The following is a 24,430-nucleotide window of genomic DNA, read 5'->3' as shown; positions in this document are numbered from 1 at the left end:
TTACTAATTATATTGTTCCACTTATTTGTTGACAATTAAAATTATCTTTTGGTTTATAGCATATCTTGGCTTCATAGGCTTTCATTGTTTTTTTAGGTTTTCATTTTAAAAAGGATTAAATCTGTGGATAATCTTGAAACTCACCCGCTCTTTCTATTTCAAGTATATGCCTAGAGATTCATTTATTAATTCTTTGGATAATTCTCTTGGTCTCCATTAACTCAAAATTTTTCTATGAAAAATAACTTTCTTTTTAAAATAATGGGGTTTGGATGAGTTATATTTCTGGAATAAATGGAAGTAGTAATCTTGGTAACTTATATTTGTATATTAGTCTTGATTGTCATACTATAAATTTATTTAGATTATTAATGAATTTAAAGGAATATATAATGAGTCAACTTCCATTTGAATGCTTTCATTGAAGAGAATTTTCTCCTAAATAATAAAATTTACAACTTTCATACTTGATTACTGGAAAATGCATTAATGAAACCAATGTATGTACATATATGTTTATATATTAATCATTAGAAGGTTGCTGAGGTAACCAGGATTAGAAGGGCCAGCATTTCAAAAAGGATCTCACAGAATGAAGAGTTGATATCTTCAGTAGTTTTTTTCCCAGAACTTGTCAATAGCAAGCATGGGGAAAAACTGAAAACTCATGTTTTATTCAGGAAACAGGCTGCTTATGTATTTGAATTTAAAGTCTTGATCTTACTATGTGTTTCACATTTATTTCTCTCATCTTTTATTCTTTTCAACAGATGAGTCGTTCCATGTGTTTGTTTTGCATATTTTTGTTATTTATTAGTTACTGTGTAAGGTAACTAAACTTGATGGTTTAAGCAACAGAAATTTATTCTCTCTCAGCTCTGGAAGCCAGACCCTGAAATCAATTTCACTAAGCTGAAATCAAGGTGCCAGCAAGGCTTTGCTCCCTCTGGAGACTGTAGATAATTTATTCCTTGCTCTTCCAGGTTGTGGTGGCTGTTGGCATTCCTTGATTTGTGGCCACATCACCCTAAATTTTGCACCATGGTCATATTGCCTTCTTCTCTTCTGTGTATGAAATCTTCTCCTGCTTCTTTCTTGTAAGGATACTTGTAATTGGACTTAGGACCGATTCAAATAGTCTAGATTAATTTGTCCATGTCAAGATGCTTAATTTAGTCACATCTGCAAGGATATGTTTTCCTCATAAAGTAACACGTATTGGTTCCAGGAATTAAGACCCGATATCTTTGGATGTCCATTACTGAGCCTTCTGTACTTATTCTAGAGATAATATACATGAAGGCTCTGACTTCATAGAGCCTACTAAAAATTAAAACTTTCAAAGTGTATATGGATCCCTGAACTCATTAATTTTGTATTAAAAAAACAAGTCCTATGTGTTGAGGAACTTCCACTTCTGACCTCCATGAAGTAAAAGACATCAGATTTGCCTTCCTAGCTGAAAACAAGAAGAACAAACAAAACAAAATACATGACACGAACTTTTTGACACAGTGGTTACCTGGCAACAAAGGACAATGTTCCTGAGACATTTGGGGAGGGGATAGGAAACAAGGTGAATGTTGCAATTGTCCCAGCTTATTAGGTTGTGGGATATGGAGAAGAAATGGAGACAGAGAGCAGCATACTCCCTAAGTTAAGGAGATGAAGTTAAGGGTAGGGGGAGTCCAAGGTACCTAGAGATCATAGGAAAAATCTCTGATTCTGATATGAGAGCTACATGAAAAAAGAACCCTGGACATTTGCAGAAGAGATCACCTAATCATTCAGTAGAATGGTAGTTTGTGCATTCATGGGAGGAAACTATACATGCCTGGGTATCAGGGAGAATTAAAGCAGTTGTTCTTAACTAAGAATAGTTTATCTTGCAGGGAGCATTTGTCAATGTCTGGAGACAGTTTGGGTTGTCACGGCTGGGATGGTGTACTGATATTTAGCCCACAGTGGGCAATGTTGCTGCTTAATATCCTACAATGCACAGGACTGTCCCATAGAATTATCTATATCAAAATATAAATAGTGCCAGGATTTACTACGAATTATAGGGAATAGTTCCTGTACTGCACAGGCCTGGGAACAGGGCCTGTCTGATCAATCAGTCATATATCATGTGAGAAGTACTAATAAAGTCTTACTAGAGTAGGAGGGAATACTTAGAATTGTTCTGCAATACCCAACAGGATCAAACTATATCTAAATAACTAAAGCTCAGATAAAAAGAGGAATAGTTATATATAGAGATTTAAAAATATCCAACATGCAACAGAGTGTAATTAAGAATATGTGGTATCCCATCAAAGATTATGAGGCATCTATATCTCAGTTGGAAAGCTTTCAATTTCTCACCATTGAATGTGGCACTAGCTATGGACTTTTCTTAAATGACTTTTATTGTGTTGAGGTCTCTTTCATCTATACCTAATTCCTTGTGTGTGTGTGTGTGTGTGTGTGTGTGTTTTAGACTTTTTTTTTCAGAGCAGTTTTAAGTTCACAATATAATTGATGGGAAGGTACAGTGATTTCCTAAATACCCCATTTCTGTGCATATATCTCACCTATTGTCAATATCACTCACCTGAGTGGTACATTTGTTTTGACTGATGAATCTGTATTAATAAATCATAATAATTCAAAGGCAGTGGTTTATATCAGTGATCACTCTTGATTGTATACATTCTATGGGTTTGAACAACTATGTAATGACATGTTCTCCTCATTATGGTATCATACAAAGTATTTTCACCACCCTAAAGTACTCTGTTTTCATACCATGTATTTATATTGCCCTTGAACACTGTCCACCCCAACCCCTGGCAACCGTATTTTGATATTTTTACTATCTCCTTAATTTTACCTTTTCTAGAATGTAATATAGTTGGGATCATAAAGTATGTATCCTTTTTAGATTGACTTATTTAATTTAGTAATATATATTTAGCTATTCTCCATGTCTTTTTGTGGCTTGAAGGATTTGGTATCAAGCTGAGTCTGGCCTTATAAAATGTATAAGTGCTCCTTCCTCTATTTTTCTGGATAACTTCAGAAGTGTTACTTTAAAAAAAAAAACATCTTTGGTAAAATTCACCTGTTAAGCCATCTGGTTGTGGGCTTTCTTTGGAGACTTTTAATTAGTGACTCAGTCTCTATTTATTATCAGTCTGTTCAGGCTTTCTATTTCTTCTTGATTCAGTTTTGGCAGGTTATGTTTCTAAGAAATTGCTCATTTCTTCTAGGATATTCAGTTGCTGAGCATATAACTTTTTATAATAGGTTGTTATAACTTTTTTTCCTGTGATATTTCTTTAATATCTAACTTTATTTTTCATTTTGTTTATTAGTGTCTTCTCTTTGTTGGTTGGTAAAGTTAAGTGTTTGTTGATTTTATCTTTTCAAAAATAATTATCCACTTTTCCCATAGTTTTTCTATTCTGTTCTAATCTTTATCTAATCTCCTTTCTTCTGCTAATTTTTGGCTTAGGTTGTTCTTTTACCTAATCTTGCTACTACTGCTTTTTCAACATAGTACTAGAAATTCTAGCCAGAACAATCAGACAAAAACAAAGAAATGAAAACTAAACAAAAAAAAAAAAAAATCCAAAATAGAAAGAAGTAAAATTATTTGTTTGCAGATGACATGTTCTTATATGTAGAAAATCCTAATGACTTCATACACACACACACACACACACACACACATGTGCACACACATTTTTAGAACTAATAAAAATTCAGTAAAGTTTTAGGATATAAAATCACCATAAAATGAGTGCATTTTTATTCATTCATAATGAACTAGTTAAAAATAATATTAAGAAATCAATCCTATTTATAATAGCATGGAAAAAATAGGAATAAACTTAACCAACCTTGGTTAAGGCTGAAAAATGGGACAGCCCAGGTGGCTCAGCAGTTTAGCGCCGCCTTCAGCCCAGGGCCTGATCCTGGAGACCCGGGATCGAGTCCCACATCAGGCTCCCTCCATAGAGCCTGCTTCTCCCTCTACCTGTGTCTCTGCCTCTCTCTCTCTCTGTGTCTCTCATGAATAAATAAATAAATAAAATCTTTACAAAAAAAAAAAGGCTGAAAAATATCCTGAAAAATATAAAACATTGAAGAAAGAAATTAAAGCATCCAGAAATAAATGGAAAAACATCTTATGTTCATGATTTGGAAGAATTAATATTGTTAAAATGTCCATATGATTTGATGTGACTCACAGACTTAATGTAACCCCTGTCAAAATTCCAATGGTATTTTTATGACAATAGAAAACAATCCTAAAATTCTATGGAAAACAAAAGATATTGAGTAGCCAAAGTAATTTCATGTAAGAAAAATGAAGTTATCAAAAAGAAGGTTATCATACTTCCTTGTTTCTAAATACATTACAAAGCTACAGAAAGCAAAACAGTAGGTACTGGGGTGCCTGGGTGGCTCAGTCAGCTAAGCATCTGCCTTTGGTTCAGGTCATGATCTTGGAGTCCTGGGATCAAGCCCTTTGAGCTCTCCCTTAGCAGTGAGTCTGCTTCTCCCTCTTCTGTAATCTCTCTCATTCTCGATCTATCTCAGATAAATAACGTTTTTAAACAAAACAAAACAAAAAAGCCAATATGATACTGGTATTAAATCAGACATATAAACCAATAGAAAAGAATAGAGAGCCCAGAAATAAACCCACAGATATATGGTAAACTGATCTTCAAAAGCAATATGAAGATATACAACTGGGTAAGTAAATGATTTTGAGAAAACTGGATATCCACTTGCAAAAGAAAGAAAGTATCCCCTTTTCTTACAACATACACAAAAATTAACTGAAAATGCATTAAAGATTTAAACATAAAACTTGAGACCATAAGATTCCTAGAAGAAAAGGCAGAGGAATCTGACATTGCTTTTGGCATTGATTTATTGGATATGATACCAAAACAGGCAAAAAAAGCAAAGGACAAGCAGGACAGTCAGGATCATATCAAAGTAAAAAGCTTCTGCACTGCAAAGAAATCAGTCTAAAAGAGGAAAAGGCAGCCTGTGGGATGAGAGAAAGTATTTGCAAATCATACATTTTATAAAGAGGTAATATTCAAAATATATAAAGAACTTCTATAACTCAATAGCAAAAACATAAATAACCCAATTTAAAAGAAATGGGTGGAAGTCCTGGATAGACATTTTTATAAGAAAGACCAACAAATGGCCAAGAGGTACATGAAAAAGTACTCACCATCACTAATCATCATGGAACTGAAAATGAAACCACAATAAGATGCCACTTCACACCCGATAGTATAACTAATATATATAGATTTAAATGATTGGCTAGGATGTGGAGAAAAGGGGATCCTTGTACATTGTTGGTAAAAAATGTAAATGGTATAACCACTATGAAAACAGTATAAAAGTTCTTTAGAAAATTAAAAACAGAGATCCTGGGTGGCTCAGCGGTTTAGTTCCTGCCTTCGGCCCAGGGCATGATCCCGGAGTTCCGGGATCAAGTCCCACATCAGGCTCCCTGCATGGAGCCTGCTTCTCCGTCTGCCTGTCTCCACCTCTCTCAGTCTCTCTCTCTCTCTCATGAATAAATAAAATCTTAAAAAAAAGAAAATTAAAAACAGTACTACCATTCAATCCAGAAATTCCATTTCTAGTTTTATATTCAAAGAGATTGAAATCAGTATCTTAAACAGATGTCTACACTTCCATATTTATTACAGCACTATTCACAATAGCCCAGACATGAAATCAACCTAAATATTCATCAATGGATGAGTTGATTTAAAAATCTGATATATACATAGAATGGAATATTATTTAGCCTTTAAAAAGAAGTAAATTAAGTCATTTATAATAACCTAGATGAACTCGGAGGATATTATATTAGCAAAATAAGCCAGACAGACAAGTAAAAATACTACATGGTATAATTTATATGAGGAATTTAATAGACTCAGAAGCAGATAGCAGAATGGTGGTTACCAGGATTTGAGGGAAGAGGAAATAAGGGGTTATGAAACAACGGGTACTAACTTTCAGTTATGCAAGATAAATCCTAGAGATATGTTATACAGAATAGTGCCCTTAGTTAACAATACTCTATTGTATACATAAAAAGTTGACAAAGTGGGTGTTTGTCAAACAACACAAGAAATCTTGTGTTCTTACCACAAATTAATAATAACAAGAACAACAACAATAAAGAAAGAGGGTGAGAGAAAACTTTTGGAAGTGATGCATATGTTTAGGGCACAGATTTGGGTGACGGTTTCACAGCTGTATACACTTAGCTCCAAACTCATGAAGTTGTGCACACTAATTACGTACAGATATTTTTTGACATCCACACCTAAATAAAATGGTTTAAAAAAAAGGAGGTAGGCAAAAAAGCAGGAAAATATGAAACAAAATAATAAAAGTAATCATTTCATCAAAACTGAATGAAAAATGAGATATTATAATTAGCAGAGAAAGTTATTTTTTTTTTTATTTATGATAGTCACAGAGAGAGAGAGAAAGAGAGAGAGAGAGAGGCAGAGACACAGGCAGAGGGAGAAGCAGGCTCCATGCACTGGGAGCCCGATGTGGGATTCGATCCCAGGTCTCCAGGATCGCACCCTAGGCCAAAGGCAGGCGCCAAACCGCTGCGCCACCCAGGGATCCCGAGAAAGTTATTAAAATGGGAATTATAATTGTATTTCTAAGGTCCAAAATTTAAATAGTTGAATGAAAGTTGCCATTTTTCCATAATAAGCATATTAAACCTCAAAAACCAAATAATTGTAGTATTTATTTAGTAAATTAGTACTTATTTAGATTCACACACATAGTTAGCACTTTGTATATTCTGCATTCCTTCCTTCATTTGCTGTTCTCCATTCAAAACCATTCTGCAGGGATCCCTGGGTGGCTCAGTGGTTTAACGCCTTCCTTTGGCCCAGGGCATGATCCTGGAGCCCCGGGATTGAGTTCCGCATCGGGCTCCCTGCATGGAGCCTGCTTCTCCCTCCTCCTGTGTCTCTGCCTCTCTCTCTCTGTGTCTATCATAAATAAGTAAATAAATATTTTTAACAAAACTTCAGTATCAAGAAGTCGTTCTTCAGTTGTTTTTATAATGGCCAGTTGGTGTTAAAATAAAATTTAGTCTGAATATTATTTATTTCAATTTCATTTTTGAAAGTAGTTTTATTGAGAATAGGATTCTAGTGTTCAGCATTTGATGGCCGTCATTATCTGATTTTCCATACTTCTACTGACAATTTGATTGTAGTTTTCTCTTTGCTCTTTTGATGATGATATATTTTCTCCTCTTGCTTTTAACTTTTCCTCTGGGTTTTATGGTTTTGTTTTGTTTTTTCCTCTGATATGTCTAATTTTTCTTTTTTTAAAAATCTATTTGCAGTTTTTAATATGGACTAAGTCTGCATGTACATCATATTTCCAAAATGTATTTATTCATTTTTTTTTCTTAAAACAGCACCTCTGTCATAGTCTCTTCTCTCATTTTGGGACTCCACTTACATGGACAGATGCTAAGCTTTTCTCTTTTTTTTTTTTTAACAGTTTGTTGGATAACTCCTCTCTTTTACACATTTCATACATTCTTTGTCTCTTTATGATTAGTCTAGATATTTTTGACCCTTTTTCTGAGGCTTTATTACTATCTACTGCTGTGTCTTGAATAGTATTAATCTATTTATTTCTTTTTTTCCTAATTTCGCTAAGATTTATTTATTTATTTATTTATTTATTTATTTATTTATTTAAGAGAGAGATAGTGCACAATGAAGGGGAGGAGCAGATGGAGAGAGACAAGGAAACTCCCATCCTGAGCACAGAGTCTGAAGCTGGGCTCAATCCCATGACCCTGAATCATGACCTGAGCTGAAATCAAGAGTCAGATACTTAACCTACTGAGCCACCAGGCACCCTAATCTGTTTATTTCTTAAATCTTATGATTTTTCCTTTCGAAAATTCTTTTTATTTTCTAAAATTTCTTTTGAATAATGTGGACTACAGATTTTAGGGAGTAGTTTTTCTCCTTCTTAAGATACAATCACAAATTATTTCAGAGATCACATTTGACAACTACCATACATTGATCACTTCTGGTTCTAATCTGTTGTCTGGCCCACCTACCTCACAGCACTGTTGTGTGGATGAAGGAAAATCGAAGGAAATCTCTTTGAAAAGAATAAAGCCTAATGTATATTACAATTGTAAGAAATGGTTTTCAGTGTTTATCGGACATTCAGTTATTGACAACATCTTGAGTTTTTGTCATCTGGTTCTGTTTATCAGACGGATTTTTTTAATTGAATGATTGGAATTACATATAAAAAATAGAACTTCTTTGATAGTCACAGAGAGAGAGAGAGAGGCAGAGACACAGGCAGAGGGAGAAGCAGGCTCCATGCACCGGGAGCCCGACGTGGGATTCGATCCCGGGTCTCCAGGATCGCGCCCTGGGCCAAAGGCAGGCGCCAAACCACTGCGCCACCCAGGGATCCCTAAAATAGAACTTCTTGATGGTATCTTTCTGCAAAGAGGAATTAACATTATTCTACAGATAATTGTAATAGGATCAGATTTCTTATATCTAAAGAATAATTGCTGGGACGCCTAGGTAGCTCAGTGGTTAAGCTCCCAGAATCCTGGGATCAAGACCCACATCGGGCTCCTTGCATGGAGCCTGCTTCTCCCTCTGCCTGTGTCTCTGCCTCTCTCTGTGTGTTTCTCATGAATAAATAAATAAAATCTTTTAAAAAGTTAAAAATTTTAAAAAGGATAATTGCATTGATTCTTGTGAGAATTTACTTTTGAAGAGGACAGAACTAATTTGATTTTAATTTTAATGTATAGCCTTTCTGGGGTTTTACCTGAAATCTAGGTTTTTTGAGAAGAACAGTCCTCTGTGGATATTTTTAAAGTCTCATGTTCCTCAATCAGTGCAAAAGCTCTACTTAGTGACTAGCCCCTTAGCTGTCCCTTCTACTTGCCTCAAGGTCTCTTGATGGCAAAGCTGAGGGATTAGCAAATGCACTGGGGGAGAACATCACAGAATGTGGATATTAGACCCCTACAGTTCTCTGTCTCTGTAAATTTGACCCCTCATGTCTTTACTATCTTGATAGAGCTTCACTGCCAATTTTCTCTTTAAGCACGGTAACTTTTTGCAGTATCCATGCTTTTACTTTCTCTTTGACCCTTATGTCTCTAGCTTGAATTGTAAATATCTCTAGTATTAAAAACCAGAAGCTGGGCTTACCTAAGTGAATGCATAAACTCATTTGTACAATTATCAAGAAAGGAAGAAACAACATAATTTTCTATCAGACTGCATTTATTGATGTGAATTGCATCCCAATTAGTTTTAGCCCAGTGTGCTAGCTTCAGGCACTGGGACCTGATGATGGACATTATTTAAAAAGTGAGTAACTAGAAATTCCTTATAATATCATCCATTAAAAATCCAAATATCAAGGAAATATTAATAGTGGTGTAGAGTCATTATAAGTGGCATACCCACCCACCACCTAATTATGTCATCCCTAGAGGTCCCATAATAGACTTATCAAATTTTGAGAAATTGACTGATGTGGTAATGGCCACAGTAATTGAAAAAATATTTCAAGTGTCATTATCTGAAAAATAGGAATGCTGAAAAAAGATATATAAGATGAAGTTTTCTCTCTGATTAATAAGATGATAAGATGACAAAGACCAAAGAGTGATATTTAGCTCACATTGATCAAGTGAATAAGGATCCCATACCACAGCTGGTAGTGTGATAAAGAGAATGTTCTGACTACAGGAGTATTTTATATGTGTGAATTGAGTTTGCACTCCCTAAGTAAAAGTAGATTTCTTTTCCGTCATTGTCTTCTATTGTTAACAATATGAATATCTTCATCAAGGTGATTTTTCTTTTTTTTTAAATTAATTAATTTGTTTGTTTATTGAAAGAGAGAAAGGCAGACAGGCAGGCAGAGAGGCAGAGACACAGGCAGAGGGAGAAGCAGGCTCCACGCAGGGAGCCCAACGTGGGACTCGATCCCAGGTCTCCAGGATCATGCCCTAGCCTGCAGGCAGTGCTAAACCGCTGCACCACCAGGGCTGCCCAAAGTGATTTTTCTAACACAGATATGTCACTTGTTCGTTATATGCCAGCCCCTGGTCCAGGGTGGGATGAAGAAACCCCTCCTAATAACTTTATCACAAATGTGTACTAGTATTATCAAGATGCACTCACACAGAGATAGAAATATCTGAAAAGATAAATAGTACACATCTTAGAAAAATCTATGAATAATCCTTATTAAGGAAGATGTTTTGCTCAATGCACAAATGTAAACATGATCTTTCACTCAGCATACATACAACAAAGAATAATATTATTGAAGCTTTTTCTATAGCAATAATGAACATGTGCATGTGGGTGTACAATGCTCAGATTCAATAGAATATCATTTCAGTGAAGAAAACTGTAATTTTTTAACGATCACATTATGACACCAAGACATGGTAAAGTTCACTTTGAAGTTCAAAGTGTTTATCATGAGCCAGGTAGAATTCTGGGCATGATTTCCTTCCTCAATCATTTCTGAAAGTCTAAAAGCCAGAGCCAGGATATTGTATTGCTTTAGCAAGACTCTGCCTTTGTCATCCGCCCCAAGAGCTATGGAAACAGTCCACATTGTCATCGTACTAGTAAATTTGTGAGGAAGTGTCTCAAAAATATGCAGATTTGAAATTTTTCCAAGGTGATTCTGATGTCAGCTATGCTTGGGATCAACTGAACTAGGGGGAAAGAGAAGAGTATGAGTAGAAAATAAAAAATGCCCTAAGACCAAACCATAAGGAATTTCGGCATTCATTTCTGGTAGAAGATTTTGGCTTGGTGAAGGATATAATTTAGGATAAACTGGTAAAGTATGAGAAATAACTGTGGTCTATATTGTGAGGAATTGAATTCAGAGAGCATTTGTAGAGGCAGAGGTTGGTCAAATGTTTGGAATGTTCTGAAGAAGCCAAGGAAAATGAAAAATGAAAAATGCCATTTCAATTTAACAACTTAAGCAAGGTCATTTTCAGTGAAATGGAGAAAAAAGAAAAAATAGAATAATTTCAAAATGAAGTGGAGTATAAGGAAGAGAAAATGTTAAGTTTCCATTTGATAATCATTAAGAAATTAAAATTGCATGCAAAGATATATCTTGGAAAATCTAATCTAGACTAAAATAGTTCTATTTTTTTCAAATATTCTCCCTACTTGAGTTTGGTTATATCATTTGTCTATTCACACCTATCAATAACATATCATATGCCTAAAACTATTCACACGTATCAATAACAAAATCTCTTAAGATAAGAAATTTGTATATCATAAGCCTAACAGTTGTGGATTTCTCTGAGAGATAATAATGAATGTCTGTAATAAATAGTCTGTTATAATTTACTTTAAAAACTGGAATTCTGGGGGCAGCTGGGTGGCTCAATTGGTTAAGGTCTGCCTTTGGCTCGGGTCATGATCTCAGGGGATCCCATCATGGGCTCTCTGCTCATCAGGGAGTCTGCTTCTCCCTCCCACTCTCCCTCTATGCTCTCTCTCTCTCTCTCTGAAATAAATAAATAAATAAATAAATAAATAAATAAACAAATAAATAATTGAAATTGTGTTTTATATAGCTAAAATTTTTCAAGAAACCCCCATCAATTTTCTTTTCCTAACAACCATTTTATTAAAGCAAAGAGAAAAACACATTATAGTATGCCAAAAGCAAACCAATGAATATAAAACAGAGTGATGAAGAGTATGAATATTATAAAAATAGACAACAAAGACTTGAAAAAGACAGCCAAAGCATGTTTAATTTGTAACAAATATTGTATCAACCTTTTCTTAGAAATGTAACTCTGAAGCACCTTTGATATCAAGAAAGTTGATAATGAGGATATTCTAAGTAAAAGTTTAGTCTGCCAAATATAGGTTTGAATGGAAACAAAGCATACAGATATATCTTTTTAAATATAACCATTTGATATACATATTCATCAGAACTAATTCATCCAACTCCAATCACATCTTATTTTAAGTTCAGAAGCACTGGCAATTTTTGCCTTTATTATGAGAAAATAACAATCACATTAGAAAGCCTTGTCATTCTCCCAGTAATGAGCTTAATATGACATTTGGGAAAGTGCTTTGCTGTGACTAGAATAGCAATGTTGATTTTACATTTTAAAAGATTCTTCAAAACACATACAGTGAAAACAGTTTCATACAGGGTTTTATTTTCCCACCCATTTCAATTTGAATGTGAGTTAAATTCTAAATTACAGTAATTGTGAACTGTTTTCATGTTACTATAAAGTTTCAAATTGTGGGCTAAGTCTTATTCTGGAAGCAGAATCTCATCAATAGAAAATTATTTTCAAAACTGCTATTATTGATTTTTCGTCTGAGGTATTTCCTTTATATGCAGGGCAAATTCCGATGATTACACATTAAATCAGAAGTATTGAAATGAACACAATTGCTGTACTTCAATCACAGTGAAGTAAAGAAGAATTTTTGTTAGTCCAACCCTTTTAAGCTATTATATTTAGTTTTAGAATTAAAACTTGGATAGATCCATGCTTAAGGACATTTTGAAGAAAGTAAAAGAAATGACTACACTAATATAGTTTATTTCTAATCAGTATTATTCACTTATATTTTCTACCCTACAGTTCTTGAAACTATCATTTCATAAAACACAAATGACACTAAATTTTGTTAAAGCAAAAATTACCCTAGACACAGTAAATGGGTAAAGAAAGTTTTATTGGACGCTCTTGCAACAGTGAAGAGAGAATATAACACAGTCTTAACTCCTTTTTCAAAAGGTGGGTGGTAGGGATCCCTGGGTGGTGCAGCGGTTTGGCGCCTGCCTTTGGCCCAGGGCGTGATCCTGGAGACCCGGGATCGAATCCCATGTCGGGCTCCCAGTGCATGGAGCCTGCTTCTCCCTCTGCCTATGTCTCTGCCTCTCTCTCTCTCTCTGTGACTATCATAAATTAATAAAAATTAAAAAAAAAGTGGCCATCTGTGTTGGCTTATTGGACTTACCCATAGGAAACATAAACTTTCTTCTCTTTTCATGAGAGGAGGTAGTTTTACAACTCTGGACAAGATGCTTACTGAGGTCGGGCTCCTATTCTCCACAGAAACTAGGAGAGAGAAAAGCTAACTAGCATCCTTGATGGTGACATTTCAAAGGGATGGTTTCCAGGTCCTGGAGAAAGGTAGTCCTGGGCTGTAAAACTGCTAAGAAATTTTTTGGGGAAAAAAAAAAAAAAAGATTTACATCTCAAGAGGCAGAGAGGAAATTCGCAGTTACAAGTTTTCTAAAGCAACTGCTCCAAGAAAAGAAAGGAGGGACTTCTTTGGTTGGGCTGGTTGGATTCTTTGAAGGTGATCATAAGTCTAAAGGCAGGAAGAAATTTGCCTAAAGTTAAGCTTAGGAAACTATTAAGACTATGTTGATCAGTAATTTTTAAATTTGTTTTTAAGGCTATTTTTTTAAACCTTTATTTATTTTGAGAGAGAGAGAGCACAAGCAAGGGGGAGAGGGAGGAGAAGGGGCAGAGGGAGAGGGAAAAGCAGGCTTCCCACTGAGAAGGGACCCAATGTGGGGCTCGATCCCAGGACCCCAAGATCAATACCTGAGCCAAAGGCAGACACTTAAGCAACTGAATCACCCAGGCACCCCAAGGCTACTTTTTAAAGAGCAGTTTCAAGTTCACAGCAAAATTGAGAGGCACAATTCTCCCATGACCTCCTGCTCACACACATGCATAGCCACCCTCATGTATTATCAACATTTCTCCCCACCAGGATGGTACATTTGTTAAAATTGATAAGCCTATATTGACATATCAAAACCATCCAGTCAGTGTGGTAGGCTGCTTTTGTCAGTTAAAACATTATTTTTTTCTGTTACTGTTTGGTTGCATTTATATTTCATTTTTTAACCAAAATACTTTATTGTAAAAAAAAATGCAATAAATTGTCATGCAAATTTCTCAAATAAAAAATATTGTTTATATCTATTACCATTAATATTTACTACAATTTCTTTAAAAAACAGCATAATAAAAATGCAAAGGTCATATTCTCAGTACATATAAAAAATGTTCCTCTGCTTAATTGAAGTCATTTAGTTTTGTGAAAAGCCCACTTTATTGTCTTATATTATTAACTCCATTACAAACTGGCACTTTTCCGAACAACTGTTCTTGGAGACACTGACTAGATGTCTGGCACTAGGAAACTTTCACCATTACTCTCATGATATACTATCACAGTGAAGATTAAAACATGAGTCAGTGCTGGAGAAATGAAAAAGGATGTGGAAATTAATAAAGAAACTTCTAGATGTAAAGCTGTTCTTGTTTGAAACCTGTTCAAAATATATAGGTGTGTTTACATATTTAGTACGTTATTTGATCGTATATCAACATTTGTGCTAACTCAAAATAATCAGAGATCTAAAAAAATATGAATTGCATTATTTTCAAATTGATCCACTGATCAAAGCTATGTAACTCTCAAGGCAGTAAAACCCAAGCACAAGCTGCATTTTTTTTTGTTCATAATAGAGTGAAACTACATTCATAGAGAAATAATTGGAATTAAAGTGTTTTTCTTCTTCAAATATATGAGTCAGATGTTAATTTGGTTGCATTTACCTTAATAATTACACATAATTCATTCAAAAACTTAAAATAACGAATATTTAACACTAGTAAGCCCTGTGATTAAACTATAGTTCACAGAAACAAAGATAGACAATATTAAAAAATATATAAAAGACTGAGTTATATGCATTCTCTTTCATTGCTCTTGGCTGCTAATTATGTAAGAATTTATCTTATCAGTGACATTTTGTGTTCTATGGATGGAATTTGAGATTTTCTTTTAACTTTTGAAAATGAGTACTTGAGTGATGCCAATAAAGAAAGGTTGCACACATTTATACACTTTACAGGCAACCTTGAAGAAAGGGTAAAATTTCATTCCTCAATATTTGAACATACTGTGATTTATATGTTGAATAGAATAAGATAGTATAAATACATCAAATAGTTGGGCCACCTGGGTGGCTCAGCGGTTGAGCGCCTGCCTTCCGCCCAGGGCTTGATCCTGGAGTCCTGGGATGGAGTCCCATATGGGGCTCCCTGCGTGGAGCCTGCAGAATTCTCCCTCTGCCTGTGTCCCAGCCTCCCTCTCTGCTTCTGTGTCTCTCATGAATCATCAATCAATCAATCAATCAAGTAGTAATGGAAATGGAGAGTTTAATAAGTTACATGCTACATTGAAGATATATGCAAGTTAAAAATATATACACAAGAACATGATATTTGAGGAAAAAATTTTTTCTCAATTATGAACTTATTCAGTAATCTCTAGGTCAGCCATGTGCATCAGTGATGCAGTGGTTTTCTAAATTAACATATATTTCAAGAATGTGAAAAGCAATATTAAATGTGATTTAAGAGGACATATCATTATGGGAATCATAAACACCAAATTTAGAATTGTTTCCCCTGAGAAGAGATTTAGAAAATATGTTGATAGAATATTGGGGACTTAGTTTTTCCATAATGTTTGGTTCTCAGTGAAAAAGATCTGAAATAATTGATACGATTTCATGTAATTGAAGGATTGATGCATGAATGTTCTTTATATTTTTATAATGTCATGTTTTGGTTGATAGGCAATCATAAATATTTTTTAAATGACATGCACCAAGATTCTTTAGAAGTCTGTTTACTATTGTTTGATCTTCAAATTTGTATGGCAAACCATAGAGCAGTTATTCATTTTCCTTCATAATACTCATATGACTTTTCTCACCTTGGAAGAGTAGAAACAGAGATAAGAATAATACATTGTGCTCAGGAAGTAAGTTTCAAATACAAATATATCAAGAATTAAACAATAATCTTAACTGTTTTAACTAAATAAATGTATTTCCCTAAATAAGGTAAAGCATGTCTTGTAATATTTAATTCAATCTCTAAAATTGAATCTTTTTTTTAATTTTTATTTTTTATTTATTTATGATAGTCACAGAGAGAGAAAGAGAGAGAGAGGCAGAGACACAGGCAGAGGGAGAAGCAGGCTCCATGCACCGGGAGCCCGAAGTGGGATTCGATCCTGGGTCTCCAGGATCGCGCCCTGGGCCAAAGGCAGGCGCCAAACCGCTGCACCACCCAGGGATCCCTCTAAAATTGAATCTTAAAGCAATAAAAATGAATGAAAGATGAACCTTTTACTCCCCAAATTCCAAGATTAGAATTTTTAAAATATGGATGTTGTCAAAAATTTTAAATATGAGTGAAGTTTTCACAATTTGTGTCCCAAGGCAATCATAATATTTGCTTTATGAAAGAATAATACATCCTACTGTTATGTGTGTATGTGTATGTGTGTGTTTATTTTCTGCAACTATAATATTTAAGAGAAAGCAAAGTTTTTGTCTACAAGATTTCATAATTCCTTTGGACTATGTTCAACTCAATTTACATGGAATACCCAAGGAGATTCCTACATGAAAAGTTAGGAGAATCAAAACTTAGGTTTCATTAACTGTAGCATTAATTTTTCCCCTAAAATACAAGAAGCTTTCTCAAATACTCTTCGAATCAAAGAAATGTTTTGCATGGCAAGACTAAAGACTCAGTTTATTACCGTCATTAAATGTTCAAGATGTGCTAAAATGAAAGAAAAAAAAATCTTCTCAACCTACTGAAGTTCATAGTCTTCCCAAACTAAAGATTCTTCAATGATATTTTTCAGATATCTTTTGATAGGAGATTTACACATTCTGATTCCAGATACACTTCCATTTGCTCTCAAATATGAACCCTCTTCTTAAAAAGGGAAGGTTGTATATGTGAAAATCAATATTTTCCTTTCTCAATGAATTTTATTACAACTTGATTTAAGGTAGCACTGCTGACTGGTTTTATAGATATCATTAAGAAAGTCTAGTGAATTTAGATGAAAAAAAAAAAACATTACTAATTAGGTTCAAAGGGTATCTCTCTTACCATCCCCCAATACTTCAGTTTGCAAATGGTCTCCCTAACCCTGCTTTCTATTCATTTCTTACTTCATTTTTTTCTAGTCCCACCCTTCCCTTTATCTAAAATTTTCTCATTCCTAATCTCATAAAGATGTGCTTGAGCATGTCATAGACTTCCACCTAATCTCTACAATCCATAAAACCAGAGATAATTTCACTCTTCCCTTTCTAATATATATCATCTGATTCCTTTCTCCTCCTTAATTATATTAGCTAATATCTCTAAATCACTGATGGTGAGTACAATAAACAGCTTTGACTTAGTAATACTATCTCTAGTATTATCTCTAGTTTCCCTTTTAAATAGAATGATGGTTTTTGTACTTAAGTATGTGTATTTTAAAGTTTTTACTCAAACTTTAATTTCTAATTTATTGATTTAATTTGATTTTTAAAATTTTTTTATAATGATTTATGTACTCTTAACTCCCATCACCTATTTCATTCCCTACCTACTTCCCTCTGATAACCATCAGCTTGTTCTCTAGAGTTGAGTCTATTTCTTGGTTTCTCTTTCACCTTTTTTTTTTCTTTGCCCATTTGTTTTGTTTCTTGAATGCTGCATTTGAGTGAAAGCATATGGTATTTGTCTTTCTTTGACTTGTTTCACTCAGCCAATTAACAGTCTCTAGCTCCATCTACATTGCTGCAAATGTCAAAATTTCATTTTTTTGCCTGAATAATATTCCATTATATATACCACCTCTTCTTTACCCATTCATCTGTCAATGGACTTGGGCTGCTTCTATATCTTAGCTACTATACATAATGCTGTTGTAAACATAAGAGTGCATGTATCTCTATGAATTAGTATTTTTATATTTGGAGAGTAAATACATAGTACTGCAAATACTGGATTGTAGGGTAATTCTATTTTTAATTTTTTGAGGAAGCTCCATACTCTTTTCCACAGTGACTATACCAGTTTGCATTCGCATCCACAAAGTAAGAGGTTTCCTTTTTCTCCTTAGTTGATTGATTTTAGACAAAGATAGTTTTAACTTTGAATTCCTTTCAACATTAATGTGGTTAATCATGAGATTTTTCTCTCTTGACCTTATCATTATGGCAGTTATATTCATGGATTTCCTAATACTGAATCATCTTTGTATTTCTGGAATAAATAACACATGGTAAATATGCATAATATTTATGTTTTGTATTCTGTTTGCTAATATGTATCTTGGATATATGGCTATTTAAGTGAGTTTAGGTTATAATTTTCTATTCAAGGATTGTGTGTGTATGTGTGTGTTTATTTTCTGCAACTATAATGTTTAAGAGAAAGCAAAATTTTTGTCTGCAAGATTTCATAATTCCTTTGGACCATGTTCAACTCAATTTACATGGAATACCCAAGGAGATTCCTACATGAAAAGTTAGGAGAATCAAAACTTAGGTTTCATTAAGGTTATTAATTAATTCATTAATGGTTATTAATTAATAACCATTAAATTTCAATATTACACATGCTGCATAAAAATAATTTGGAACATTTTAAGTGTTATTAAGTCTCTGATCTTTGAAATTGTGTTACACCTATGGCCTTTCCATGGAATAGGAATTTGGGGTAATTATTATGATAAAGATATGACCTACCACTGACACCCCCCAAAAAGATATGACCCATAATGAGGTGAATAGCAAATCAATCAAATCTGGCCTAGAAATGACCTAAATGATAGGATTAGTAAACAAGACTATTACAATGATTATGAAAATGCATTTCAATTATTATTAAAGTATCTATTTCATATCAAGAAACAGGAACTATTGAGCATGTTAAAAGGAATAAGGAGCAACAAAGAAGTCCCACATCAAAATTCTATAGAAAAAAATACAGTATCTACCATACTAGAATGTGGTGGATGAATGAAATAGGTGAAGGGAATTAAGAATACCCTTATCTTAATGAAGACTGAGTAATGTATAGAATTATGAATCACTATATTGTACACATGAAACTAATATAACGCTGCATGTTAACTATAATGGAATTAAAATAAAAACTTAAGTAAAGATAAATTAAAAAATAAATATCCCCTCAAAAAATAACACAGCCTGCAATATTTAAGATGAAAAATACAAAAAAGATAACAATTAATTGTAAAACATAACTTAATTTGAATTCTTGTCAGGATAAAGATGACTTTAGGAGACATTCTGAAATTTTATTGTGGACTGGCTACTAGATAATTTCATCAAGCTATTGTTAATTCTTTTTTTCAAAATGATTATTTTAATTTATATAGGAAATAAACCTTATCTTTAGGGGATACATACTAAAGTAAAAGGTACATTATATGAGATTAACTACAGAGTCTATGTTATAGGAGAAAATTATTTTAAAATGTAAAAATAGAAACTAAAATGGAACCTGAAAATAAATAAATAAAATGATTAATTAATTAATTAATTAATACAGCGTCAATGAATTGAGTCACAACTTCAAACACTCTCATATGGATCAATTTGGAGTTCCTTTAAGAAAAGAAAGAAATGGGGTTAAAGAAGATACTTGAAACAAATATGGCAAAATAATTTGCAAATCTGATGAAATAAACTTACAAATAAGTAAAAAACACAAAAAGAATAGGAAACATGAAGAAAACTACATTAAGCCACAGTGGGATCAAATAGCTTAAAACCAATGGCACAAACTCTTAAAAGGAAACACATACAGACACACACTTAAACACATACACAACATCCTCTGTTGGTGCAGGGAGCCTGTCTTGATGCATGCAGCACCGCTCATGGACTCTTGGGCAGCTCTGAGTGTTGCAGTCATATAGGCCAGACCCATGTAAGAGAGTGTTCCCACCATTGCCACAGCCACAGAGCCGAGACTGCAAACAGAGGAAGCATCTTCGAAGGAGCATTCCACCCCTTCCAAACCAGTGGTGGGGATCATTTACCCTTCTCCAAAGGTCAGGAATATCATGGACAGCAACTGACAAACTTATGAACAGAATCAGACCTAAATTTGAAGCTAGGATACAACAGAATGAGATCAACAACTCTCACTTCAACTTCCTGAACCCCAATGACCCTTATTACCATGCCTACCATTATCACTAGGTCAGTGAATTCAAGGAGGAAAAGGTTCTGAAGCCCACAGCCACCATCCCCAAGGTCATGCAGTGGCAGCAGCAGCAACAGCAGCAGCAGCAGCAGCCACCCAGTAGGAACTGCCTCAGAAGGCCTAAGCCTAGGTGATCCAGGAGACCATCATGACCAAGGAGTCTTCTCTTGAGTTTGACTTCACCAAAGCATGCCCCTCATTCACAGCATCAACTTCCATCTCAGTCTTTGACCCACATGTGATGAAGCTGATGACTGAAGTCGGTTGCCAGGAATGGACACTGCTTTCTGACACAGCTGATCTACAAAAAGCAGCACAGCTACCAGTTTGACTTCCTCTGCTTGCAGCACAACTTTTCAACTATTTCACCAAGCTGGTGGAATACTATACCAAGTCTTAATTCCCTCTCAAAGGCTTGTTTGCAAAGCTCAAAAAAAAAAAAAAAAGAAAAAAAAAAAAAAGGAGAGAGGTTTGGACCAGGTTTCTTACTCACTCAAGTGGGTCAAGTTCCAAGAGAAGAAAAGAAGGAAGAGGAAGAGAAGGACCAGGTGTCCATTTGCAGGTCATCATATCAATCACCCTGATTTTGTGGTAGTTGAAACCGTAGACTTGAACTTTTCTCCCTCACCACCCTGGAGGAGCTGGGGGCCCAAATCCTCATTCAGGAGTGCTAGAAGAAGTTTGAGGAGAGTAAGGAGGTTGAAATGGAGTCAACCTGATGAGGCAGTTGAGAAACAGTACAAGGCCAAGTAGTCTCCTTCCCAAGCTAGATCAGGACCCCTGAGTGCAAGATATGGAAGATATGGATCAAGATTCAAATGATGAAGAAGGGCAAAAAGTGCCCAATTCTCAGAGACACCCATGCTTCTACCTCTGCCCTTGACTCCAAGCCAACTCATTGCATAGAAGGATTTACCCCAATAATTTCTTTTTTTTTTTTTTAAGATTTTATTTATTTGTTCATGAGAGACAGAAAGAGAGAACAGAGACACAGGCAAAATAGACGCAGGCTTCCTGTGGTGAGCCCGATGCGGGACTCCATCCCATAACCCTAGCATCACACCGTGAGCCAAAGGCAGGCACTCAATCACTGAATTACCCAAGCATCCCACCCCAAAACCTTCAAGCTGTATAGAATTGCTCCAGATGAATATCTTGGGAGAAAGATTCTGACCAGAAAAAGTATAGGAATAAGTGGGCATCAGGCTCAGAAAACAGCAGCATGAGTTCCAAGTATACACTAACACATCTTATACAGAGTTACAAAGATAAATCTCTTCATTTTCATTGAAACTTCTCATTGAATACAGTGTAAGGAAACAGAGGAGAAACATCTTAAAGTACTGAAAGGAAAAAAAAAAAACAAGCAAACCTGCCAACTTACAAGATCTGTCTCCTGTAAAAATATCTTTCAAAATGAAGGAAAAATAAGGACTTTTTTTTTCAGACATAGAAAGTTGAAATAAATAATAACCAACTGATCTGTACCAGAAAAAAATATTAACTGAAAACCCTCAAGCAGAAGGAAAATCATACTAACAAGAATGAAAACCACTGAAAAGAGTAATTGTGGGGAAATATAAAATACCTTTTTAATTATAAATCTCTATACAATATAATGGACTGATTAAACCAAATAAAAAACAAACACCTTGTGGGATTTAAAATATATATAGAAAAAAAATGTCATAACATGAACAACAAAGCCGGGAAAAGACAAATGGTAGTATATTGTGGGAGATTCTCATAATTTTATGGAACATAGTATATTGCTTGAAGATACAATATGATAGAGTATAGTGCTCTATTTATATAACCACTAAAATAACATAGAGTAATAGGCCAGAGGCCAAAAAAGGAGATAAAATCACAAAAAGTTATTCTAAAGAAGGTAGAAAAAGAGAAAAGGTAACAAATAATGAGACAAATAGAAAATAGATTTCCAATCATAGATTTAAATATAAATTACCTAAACACTGCAATTAAAAGACAAAGACAGTTATGATAATTTTACAAGTACCTTAATTGACTCTAATTTCAATTAAAAAAAAAAAAATTACGTTTCCAAAAGAGCACTGCTGGTAGGCCAGAATGTGGCTTTGGGAATCTCTGCTACATATTGCGTATTTTCCATGGATAGTAGCCACGTTTTGCCAAGATAGTCTCAGTGGTCAGAATGTACTAAAGGCAGGGCAAAAACTAAGGGGAACTCTTTGGGGTACCAACTCAAATGAACAGAACACCAAAGCACTTGGAATGGTGATAGCCATATAAAGTGAAATAATTGTCGAAGAAAATGTGTTTCTTCTTAAGACATCAAATTGACAGAGGTGACAGAAAAATGCATTTGTACTTGTTGGGTACTTTTCTCATTACTATTTAAATATTGGTAAAAAATAAGCTCAATACCTCCTGTTGTGAATACCTTTTTTGTTTTGTTTTTTCTTTTTTCTTTTTTTTTTTTTTCAACTTACATGCCTCTTTGAGGTTGGCTTTATTTAATGAGATAATTAAATAGTAAACATACATGAATGCTGTCGTGATTTTAAACTGGATTTTTCATTCCAACTTCTCTGATGGGTTTTATACTTCAGTAATTTGCAAGCTTCCAAAAAATTCTAGGAACCTTTATTTAGAAAGATGCATATGGAATTGAGATAAATAATAGGCTTTTAAGGCACACATATGATTTCTTTCAGTTGATTCTGAGTTGTGACTTCAACTTGATGGGAGTAATGCATCAATTTTTGCCAAGAAATCCTTAAAGAAGTAAATCTTTTTTGGCAGCAAAAATTTAAAAGCCATCAGTAAAATCTAGTGCCTTGGCAAGATGCTATTAAATGGTGAGCTAATTGACAAGGATTTGTTTAGCAGCTTTAGCTGAGCCAGTGTGGTTTTGGCTCATCAGGAAAGAATAAGGCATGAAAGAAATAATAGTCTTTGGACCAAACTAAAACTATTGAAATGTTGCTGCCCAAATTCTTGAAATTCCTACTGTCTTCTTATCTGTGGACCTTTATTCTCACTATTTTCTATGCCTGCAGCTTCTCCTGTATCTTCAAGTGGCTTCCTCTCTTAGCCAATTCATGTCTCTGTTCAAATTATCTTCTCAGAAAAACTTTGCGAACTCTAATTAAAATTCTACTTTATTTTTCATCAGGGTTATTATTGCTCCTGGAATTTTGTTTGGTATTTTACCCTTGTGCATTGCCTGCATTGTCTAGGAGGTTAAAAGCTTCATGAAGGCCAGGAAATTATCTTTGTATGTCACATTTACACACTCTACTGTAAAGCTTCACATTATATAATTAAGCAGCAGCGATACTTTCTCCAACTGAGAGGTTGAAGAAATTTTTAGAACTTAAAAGCCATTATTTTTTGTTAATTTTGGTCTTTTCCCAAGGAGCTCAAAGTCAGAAGTAAGAACAATGTAGTTTAACCTGGCTTTGCCTGAGTAGCTACTAGTCAAAAATTGAAGATTCCATGTGTGTGTACCAAAAAAAATATATCTTAACAGTTATTAATGAGATGGAAATAATAAGAAGGAAAAACAGCTAAATTCTGATTCCTTTGTCTCATGGGATGACTGTTTCTTATTTTGATATAAAATCTTAAAGCTTTACAATGTATTTTAACCCACACCCCTTGATTGAAATTGGCCTTGTTAACTATGTGAGGGAGACTATTAAACTATTTTTTTTTAATTTTTATTTATTTATGATAGTCACACAGAGAGAGAGAGGCAGAGACATAGGCAGAGGGAGAAGCAGGCTCCATGCACCGGGAGCCCGACGTGGGATTTGATCCCGGGTCTCCAGGATCGCGCCCTGGGCCAAAGGCAGGCGCCAAACCACTGCGCCACCCAGGGATCCCGACTATTAAACTATTGACATTGGAGGCCACCAATGAAATATATACCTCCTGGTCCTCATCTTTGCTGCAGTCTCCTCCCAGAAAATCTGAGTGTGGCTTCAGTTAGTAGACTAACAGAGGGGCACCTGGCTGGCTCAGTCAGTGGAGCATGGGACTCTTGATATTGGGGTTGTAAATTAGAGCTCCACGTTGGGTGTAGAGATGACATAAAAATATAAAATCTTAAAAACAAAATCAGTAAAATTTAGCAGAAAAAACTCAATGATCCTTGCAGTTCTCAGCCTTTAGAACCCTGACAGCTTCTGCTTTTGGAACCCTGAG

The 24,430-nt window shown here is 34.6% G+C and overlaps 1 pseudogene; it reads left to right on the top strand.

Annotated features, from left to right (window-relative positions):
- The window catches only part of LOC119877939, a 79,882-nt pseudogene extending 58,740 nt beyond the window's left edge, over positions 1-21,142 (top strand).
- The last annotated feature ends 3,288 nt before the right edge of the window (positions 21,143-24,430 follow it).

This window comes from Canis lupus, chromosome 38, assembly GCF_011100685.1.
Source record: "Canis lupus familiaris isolate Mischka breed German Shepherd chromosome 38, alternate assembly UU_Cfam_GSD_1.0, whole genome shotgun sequence".
NCBI classification, from domain to species: Eukaryota; Metazoa; Chordata; class Mammalia; order Carnivora; family Canidae; genus Canis; species Canis lupus.
Note: the sequence above shows the minus strand (reverse complement) of the source record. Positions and strands in the feature narration are given on the sequence as shown.